Below are 9,436 nucleotides of genomic sequence, written 5' to 3' on the forward strand. Positions count from 1 at the left end.
AGCCGTGAACTACCGCACTGTACACTGGTTGATAAAGAGATAGTAGTATACTCGTAACAACTAGTATGACTGACTATGACGGTATAAAGAATGAAAAAAAAACCACGGTTAGGTGGTATATATTATAATACAATTATGGATGGACGGACTGCCTGCCGACTGCCGACACAGAGGTAGCCACAGCCGTGAACTACCGCACTGTACACTGGTTGATAAAGAGATAGTAGTATACTCGTAACAACTAGTATGACACTATGACGGTATAAAGAATGAAAAAAAAACCACGGTTAGGTTGTGCTGCCTCAGTTGAATCTCCTTTACTTGACAGAGATGTGCCTGAGCAGCGGCCCTCCCCAGCCCTATCCCAAATCATACTTATTTTGCATAGGAGATACCATGGTCATGAAGATTGTTCTCCCAGGGTGAGGTTCATTCATTGCATTCTGGGTATGCTGACCCCTGTGATTTCCCCAAATGTGGGAAACTCGACTGCATTATTTGTGGTAGTGGGGGACTGTGTTTGTGCTTTCCTCTGGTCAGCTCTGGTAAAAGCCAGATTTCTGTGTCTCAGATCTTCCTCTAGCCTTGTTCTTCTTTCGAGAGTTCTCTTGTGCTGCCTCAGTTGGATCTCCTTCACTTGACAGGGGGGTGCCCGAGCAGCGACCCTCCTCAGCTCTTGCCCAACTCCTACTTACCTGCCAGGTATGATCAGGAAGGTGCTTCTCCCAGGGCAAGGCTCACCCATTGCACTCTGGGTGTGCTGCATCTGCGATTTCCCCAAATGTGGGACACTTGACTGCATAATTTGTGTTTCCTCTGGTCGGCTCTCATATAATTCAGATCTCTTTGTCTCAGGTCTCTAATGCTAATGGCTGATTAGAATAAATGCCGTGCAGCTGCCTTGCTGCACGGCCAGAGAGCAGGTGAATATCTTAATTTCCTAAAGCCTAGCAACGGGGAATGCGGTCCGCCAGTGGCGTCCCCGTTGCTAGGGTCCGTGCGGCTCAGCGCGCCCGGCGTCTAGCGTTGCTAGGGAGCCGGCGGCTGTACGTGCACGGCATCTCTAGTTGCTAGGCGCCGGGCCGCGCAGACCATCAAGCGGACCCCGGCGCCAAACAGTACCCCCCCCTTGAGGAGGGGTCAAGGAACCCCTAAAGCCAGGTTTCTGAGGAAATTCCCGAAAAAATGCCCTCTTGAGCCTCGGGGCATGAAGATCCTTATCCAGGACCCAAGACCTTTCCTCCGGACCATAGCCTTTCCAGTGAACCAGAAAATACAGCCGATCCCGGGACAATTTGGAATCGAGAACCTTCTCTACCAAGAACTCCTGTTGTCCCTGTACATCTACTGGAGATCTACCCTGAGAGATCTTCCGAGGAAATCTACTGGAAGAAACGTATTGTTTCAACAGGGAACAATGAAACGTATTTCCAATCCGGAGAGATCTTGGTAAACGTAACCGAAAGGCAACTGGGTTGACTCTTTTAATAATAAGAAATGGCCCAATAAATTTGGGTCCCAGTCTAGCTGAGGATTGTCGAAGCCTGATGTTGCGAGTCGACAACCACACCCTATCTCCCACCTTAAAAGTGCAAGGACGTCGGAGCCTGTCAGAAAATTTCTTCTCTCGAAAGGCCGCTTTTCTGAGAGCAAGGTGCACCTTTTTCCAAATGGCTCTGAGATGGGAGGTTAAGGTAAGCGAGGAGACTGAGGAATGATGAAAAAAAGAATTAGCTCTGGGGTGAAAACCAAAAACTGAAAAGAATGGAGACTCTTTAGTGGAGGAATGACAAGAATTATTGTAAGCAAATTCAGCCAACGGAAGAAACTCGGACCAATCATTCTGGAGTTTGGCTGAATACAAGCGCAAATATTGTTTCAATGATTGGTTAACTCGTTCGGTTTGCCCGTTGGATTGTGGGTGGTAACCGGATGTTAACGACAATTTCATCTTCAATGAGGCACAAAAACATTTCCAGAATTGTGCGATGAATTGTGGACCCCGATCAGAAACAATATCAGTAGGCAACCCATGAAGCCTGAATACATGGCGGAGAAACAAAACTGCCAACCCTTGGGCAGAAGGCAATCGGGGAAGAGCAATAAAATGAGCCATTTTACTAAAACGGTCCACTACCACCCATATGACTCGGAATCCGGCTGAAAGGGGAAGGTCAACCACAAAATCCATAGAAATATGAGACCATGGCCTGAGAGGAACATTTAAGGGCATAAGTTGCCCGATGGGCAAGGAACGGGGAACCTTATGCTGTGCACAAACCTGACATGAATAAACAAATTCCTTGACGTCTTTAGAAAGACCAGGCCACCATACTGAGCGAGAGACTAACTCCAATGTCTTAGAGACTCCTGGATGCCCTGAAACTTTGTTATCATGGAATTCCGTTAAAACAGTAACTCTCAAAAACTCAGGGACGTAAAGACGACCAGCAGGAGTAATTCTAGGAGCTTGGTGTTGAAGCTGTTTTAACTGGGTAAATAAATCTTGTGTGAGGCCCGCCCAGATGACCGAAGATGGAAGTATGGGGGTAACAGGATTGTTATTGTGAACCGGAAGAAAGCTATGTGACAGGGCATCAGCCTTAGTATTCTTGGAACCAGGCCTGAAAGTGATTATAAATTTGAAACGCGTAAAAAATAATGCCCAACGTGCCTGCCGGGCATTAAGCCGCTTAGCCGATTCAATGTATTGCAGGTTCTTATGGTCAGTCAATACCGAAATAGTATGTTTTGCTCCCTCCAGCCAATGCCTCCACTCCTCGAAAGCCCATTTTACCGCCAGTAACTCCCGATTACCAACGTCATAGTTGGATTCAGCGGAGGAGAATTTCCTGGACATAAAGGCACAAGGATGTAACTCCAGAGACTCCGGATCCTTTTGAGAAAGGATAGCCCCCACTCCAACCTCCAAGGCATCAACCTCCACCACAAAGGGCAATTCCGGATTAGGATGTCTGAGGACTGGAGCCGAGACAAAGGCTTGTTTCAAGGCCCGGAAGGACAACTCAGCTTCATGCGACCAGTTGGTAGGATCCGCTCCTTTCTTTGTCAGAGCTACAATGGGAGCAACCAGGTCAGAAAAAGAATGAATGAACCTCCTATAATAATTCGCAAACCCTAAAAAACGCTTAATTGCTTTTAAATTGGTGGGTTGCGCCCAACTAAGGATGGCCTGGAGTTTCTTTGGTTCCATGGAAAATCCCTGAGGGGAAATTATGTACCCTAAAAAAGATACTTCCGTGACATGAAACTCACACTTCTCCAGCTTGGCATATAAATGATTCTCACATAACTTTTGAAGAACCAGACGCACCTGGGTAACATGTTGTTCCATTGATTTAGAAAAAATCAGGATGTCGTCTAAGTAAACGACCACGAATTTCCCTAGGAAGTCACGGAGCACATCGTAAATGAGGTCTTGAAAAACTGCCGGAGCATTGGACAGGCCGAACGGCATCACCAGGTATTCGTAGTGACCCGACTGAGTACTGAAGGCCGTTTTCCACTCATCTCCAGATTTAATTCGGATGAGGTTGTACGCTCCTCTAAGGTCAATTTTAGAAAAAATCACAGCAGAACGTAACTGATCAAAGAGTACAGAAATCAACGGCAAAGGATAGGTGTTTTTAACTGAGATCTTATTCAGGGCTCTAAAATCAATGCAAGGTCTAAGCGAGCCATCCTTTTTCTCCACAAAGAAGAAGCCTGCACTTAAAGGAGATTTTGATGGTCTAATAAATCCTTTCTCAAGGCTCTCCTTTACATAATCATTCATAGCCGCAGTTTCTGGCCCGGATAATGCATATAATCTTCCCTTTGGCAATGCGGCACCAGGAATTAACTCAATAGCACAATCATAAGGCCGATGGGGAGGCAGAATGTCCGCATTGCCTTTGGAGAAAACATCAGCAAACTCCTGGTATTCCACCGGAATGAGTTCTGGAATGATAGCTGCTACTCTGACTGGAAACGTGATACATTCCTTATCACAAAAAGTACCCCAATGTGAAATCTCCCCCGACCGCCAATCAATGGTGGGATTATGAAAGGCCAGCCAAGGGTGACCCAGAACAACTGGAACTGCTGGGCAATATGTAAGAAAGAACTCGATTTTCTCGGAATGTAGAGCTCCTACTGTAAGTAGTGCAGGGGGTGTACGGAGAGAAATAATCCCATTAGACAGCGGACTCCCATCTAAGCCATGCATGGTGACACACCTACCCAAAGGTAACTGAGGAATGCCTAAGGCCTTAGCCCAAGTTAAATCCATAAAGTTTCCTGCAGCTCCACTGTCAACAAAAGCCGACACCGAAGAACTGAGGCTGCCAAAGGAAACTTTAACTGGGACTAAAAGGGAGTTATTCGAGGAGATAAGCTGCAGACCTAGGTGAACCCCCTCACAATTCACCTGGTCAAAGCGTTTCCCGACTTGTTCGGACAATTACGAGCAAAATGTCCCTTACCCCCACAGTACAGACAAAGACCAGAATTTTGCCTTCTGGCTCTTTCTTCAGGAGACAGCCGGGAGAGACCCATCTGCATGGTCTCCTCTACGTCTTCAGGAATGGAATTTACACACGGACTTGACCTTACAGGTGCTCCTTTTTCAGCCCTCCGCTCTCTGAGACGACGATCAATCTTAATAGAAAGCTCCATGAGTTTATCGAGAGTCTCAGGAGCGGGGTACTGAAGGAGACTGTCTTTTATAGACTCTGATAAGCCGAGGCGAAACTGACTGCGCAGGGCTGGGTCATTCCAGCCACAGTCGTTCGACCAACGGCGAAACTCCGTACAATAAACCTCTGCAGGATTTCTACCCTGTCTGAGAGCGCGCAACTGACTTTCAGCGGACGCCTCTCTATCAGGGTCATCATACAAGAGCCCTAAAGACTCAAAAAAAGCGTCAACTGACAACAATGCCGGATCCTCTGCTCTTAAACCAAATGCCCAGGTCTGAGGATCCCCCTGGAGCAAAGAAATAATAAACCCGACCCGCTGAGATTCAGTACCCGAGGAAGTCGGTCTTAAACGAAAATAAAGTTTACAGGATTCTTTAAAATTAAAAAACTCTTTTCTATCACCAGAAAAACGGTCAGGCAAATGCATCTTTGGTTCAGGGACTACCCTTGGGGAAGCTCGCAAAAGATCTTCCTGCGACTTCACCCGAAGAGAAAGATCCTGAACCATCTGAGTAAGTTCTTGAATCTGGCTGACTAAGAGCTGACCAGGATTTGGCACTAAACCTGTTGGATTCATGAGGCCGATAAACTCTCACAAAACTGAATGAGAAAAAATTAAACCCCGTTTAATTTTAAGTTTTGGTATGGCCGGTAATAATGTTATGATTCCAGCACTCTGGTCAGAGAAGATCTTATGGCAAGGACTGGAGCACTGGAACGGAATGCTGGGGAAGGGAGCAGGACAGGAAAATAGCCCCTGGCGCCCTAACTCTGTTGTCTTACCCGTGTTGTCAGAAATCCCCTGCGAGACTATGGTTTCTTGAGCCCTTGGCAGCCGCGTTTGAAGGGCGGATTATGTCTGCCCAACTTCGATGCCCCCCGGTCTTAATGAGAGACAAAGGGAAACCCGAGACAGGGTGATAACAAGAGGCCCTCTAACTAAACAACCAGGCCAGGGGCTAAGCAAACTCAAAACTATAATATGTGCGGAGAAACCGCCAGGAAAAAGGACAACCAAAATATCCACTTGTCCAATTCTCCTACCCGGCACCGCCAAGTACCAGAGAGGACTTGTGGAAGCGGAACCCTCCGCAAATGCTCCAAACACAAAATATAAAAGGTAAAGCGGCTGAGCCGCAACACACGGCAGAGCCGCAACTCACGAACACCACTGGATATAAAACGGTGATCAGTCAGGACTCCAGGGAACCAAACGACCTCTTGGGATGAGATGACAACTCCCGAATACCGGACTTCTGCGGACTGGAATGACCGGATACAGCAGGACTGGAAACAGACTCTCAGCAAACAAAGGCAGCATGCAGGAAGCTATTACCGGCGTCTGTGAGAAGCCCTGGGAGTGTATTTAACAAGGAGTCCTCCAATCAGCTGCTAAAGGCTGATTAGAATAAATGCCGTGCAGCTGCCTTGCTGCACGGCCAGAGAGCAGGTGAATATCTTAATTTCCTAAAGCCTAGCAACGGGGAACGCGGTCCGCCAGTGGCGTCCCCGTTGCTAGGGTCCGTGCGGCTCAGCGCGCCCGGCGTCTAGCGTTGCTAGGGAGCCGGCGGCTGTACGTGCACGGCGTCTCTAGTTGCTAGGCGCCGGGCCGCGCAGACCATCAAGCGGACCCCGGCGCCTAACAGTATGACTCCCAAAAACAACAACCGCGTCATTGGGACCAACTGCGATTTTGGCAAGTTTAGGAGCCAACCATGTTGTTGAAGAACTGTCAGGGAGAGTAGATGTTTTGCACCAACTGGTCCCTGGATCTCGCCTTTATCAGGAGATCATCCAAGTACGGCATAATTGTGACTCCTTGCTTGCGAAGGAGAACCATCATTTCCACCATCACCCTGGTGAAAATCCTCGGAGCCGTGGACAGACCAAACGGCAACGTCTGAAATTGGTAATGACAATCCTGAATTGCAAACCTCAGGTAGCTTGATGCAGTGGCTAAACGGGAACATGTAATTAGGCATCCTTATGTCTACCAAAACCATGAAATCTCCTTCCTCCGGACTGGAGATCCCTACCCTGAGAGATTCCATCTTGAAATTGAATTTCTTTAGGTAGAAATTGAGGGATTTCAGATTTAAGATTGGTCTGACTGAGCCGTCCGGCTTCGGGAGCACGAAGAGGCTTGAATAAAAACCTTCTCCCTGCTGACTAAGGCCGATTTGAACAATCGGTGAGGGGGAACGTCTTGAAACCCCAGTTTGTACCCTTGTGACACTATTTGTAAAACCCACGAGTCCAGGTCCAAATTAATCCAGAACTGACTGAAGTGTTTTAGACGTGCCCCCACTGGTGTGGGCTCCTGCAAGAGAGCCCCAGCGTCATGCAGTGGATTTGGCAGAAGCAGAGGACGATCTCTGCTCCTGCGATCTTGAAGAGGCTACAGACCTCTTCCCTCTTCTCCTTCCTCTACCTGCAAAGAAAGGGGAATCTTAACTTCTTGCATATCTATTGGGACAAAATGACTGCGTTAGACAATGATGCGTCTTCATCCGTTGAGAGGGAACATAGGGCAAGAAGGTTGACTTACCTGCGGGAGCTGCCGAGATCAAATTAACTAGGCAGTCACCAAACAAGGCTTCACCTTCATAGGGAAGAGACTCCCTTTCTTCTTGGAGTCAGCATCAGCATTCCCTTGGTGAATCCACAATGCCCTCCTATCCGAGACTGCCATGAAATTGGCCCGTGATCTCAAGAGTCCTATATCCCTTGCAGTCGTAAGTATGCTGCAGTGTCCTTGATATGATCCAACGTAAGGATTATCCCATCTCTCCAAGATATCTATATCGGAAGACAAGGTATTCGACCAATTCTTGAATACTACTACTCACCCATGCGCATGTAATGGCAGGTCTAAGTAATGTACCCGTGGTTACATAACTAGAAATAATGTAGCTTCCTGCATACGATCCGCTGGATTTGTGACAGGGCCCCGTGCAGAACAGGGGGTGACTCCCACTTTATTCTGTCCGCAGCAGGAAATGAATAAACAATCGGAAACCTTTTGGGGATTTGAAGCCATCTTGTCGAGCTGGCCCAGACTTTCTCAAACAGAGATGGAGAAACGTTACATCAGCTTTCATTATATATCTATATATACATACATATAGACCCCTTTGTCAGGAACAGCAGGGTCCTCAGTGATGTTAATATGTCCTTAATATCCACAATCATGTACTGAATGCTCCTTGCCAATATTGGATCTAATCAGGAAATATTATGGTCGACATAGGAATCAGTATCCGAGTCAGTATCAGTGTGTAGTAACATTTTTGCGGGCCTGAGGGAAAAGAAGCATAGCCATGAACATCACATCTATTCTCTACGTCTGTGTCTGGGACACAGATTTATCCAACCTCACTCTGATATTATTGAAACTTTCACCCAGTCAGTTATTGGTGGTGCCAACAGGGCCACCATCATATGTCTGCATTCCTAATATAGTTTCCTCTTGGGAAAAACATTCAGCCACCGACATGTTGACACACATGTACCAAGTACCCACAGACACATCGGCTTATGGGGGATAGACCTACAGTAAATCTGTCAGAGGGACAGAGAGGATTTTTCAGCTCACAACCCAGCGCCAAAAGTACACAGTCTGGGAAATAATAAACTCTATAGTGATAGACTTGTAACGCTCTATAGATGTGCTGGTGAGGTGAGGAAGAAGCCCCGCCGCTGTAATGGCACGCTTCTGTCCCGCTCAGAAACAAATAATTAATTACGCTGGCGGGGTAAGGACAGTGCCCAGGCACTAATGTCCACTTTTGCCAGCCTTTTGTGAGGAATTTATGCTGCCCAGGGTGCCCCCCCCCCACCCACCCACATGCCCTGCACCCTGCAGTGCCTGTGTTTGTGTGGAAGCATGGCGCACAGCATTCCGCTCGCTGCGTGGTACCTCAGAATGCCATCACTGGAGAAGAAGTCTTCTGTTCTTCTGCTACTCGCCTGTCTTCTGACTTCTGGCTCTGTAAGGGGGTGATGGCAGGCTACGGGAGTGGGCATCTAGGCGTACCCAGCGATCAGCACCCTCAGGAGCTAATGGTGTCCTGTCAGCCAGAAGCAGAGCCATTGAACTCACTAGAAGTTGGTCATACTTCTCTCCCCTAAGTTCCACGAAGCAGGGAGACTGTTGCCAGCAGCCTCCCTGAAAATAAGAAAAACTAACATAAGTCTTTTCAGAGAAACTCAGTAGAGCTCCCCTGTAGTGCATCCAGTCTCACTGGGCACAATTCTAAAACTGGAGTCTGGAGGAGGGGTATAGAGGGAGGAGACAGTTCACACCCTTTGAAAGTCTTAAAGTGCCCATGTCTCCTGCGGATCCCGTCTATACCCCATGGTTCTTAATGTGATCCCAGCATCCTCTAGGACGTATGAGAAAACAAATAACGCACATACGAGGAGGAGAGAACAAAGGAAGCTATAAGGAGGGGAGGGGAGGGGAGGGGGGGGGGAGGTAAGGTAGTAAAGGGATATTGGATAAACTACAACCTTATACATATTCATTAATGTACCAGTAGTTAGAAGTAGAAGAGCTCTAACAGAAACCACAAAGCTTATCTAAAGCCACACCACACTGGATATGCCCAATCTCATTTGATCTTTGAAGCAAAGCAGTATTGGACTTTGTTACTACCAAGCAGTCTCCCATCCATGTATTATCAGATTCTTTAGGTGTTTTTAAACTACCAACACCCTTTTCTTGGTACTGTACA

The 9,436-nt window shown here is 47.5% G+C and overlaps 1 non-coding gene and 1 pseudogene across 1 annotated transcript; both read left to right on the forward strand.

Moving 5' to 3' along the window:
• Window positions 1-371: 371 nt before the first annotated feature.
• LOC134984917 (U1 spliceosomal RNA) lies at window positions 372-535 on the forward strand. The gene has a single exon (XR_010191796.1). It is a non-coding gene; the product is annotated as a U1 spliceosomal RNA (small nuclear RNA).
• Window positions 536-687: 152 nt separating this feature from the next.
• On the forward strand, window positions 688-842 carry LOC134984919 (U1 spliceosomal RNA; annotated as a pseudogene).
• The last annotated feature ends 8,594 nt before the right edge of the window (window positions 843-9,436 follow it).

The sequence above is a fragment of the Pseudophryne corroboree genome (genome assembly GCF_028390025.1).
Source record: "Pseudophryne corroboree isolate aPseCor3 chromosome 3 unlocalized genomic scaffold, aPseCor3.hap2 SUPER_3_unloc_93, whole genome shotgun sequence".
NCBI lineage: Eukaryota > Metazoa > Chordata > Amphibia > Anura > Myobatrachidae > Pseudophryne > Pseudophryne corroboree.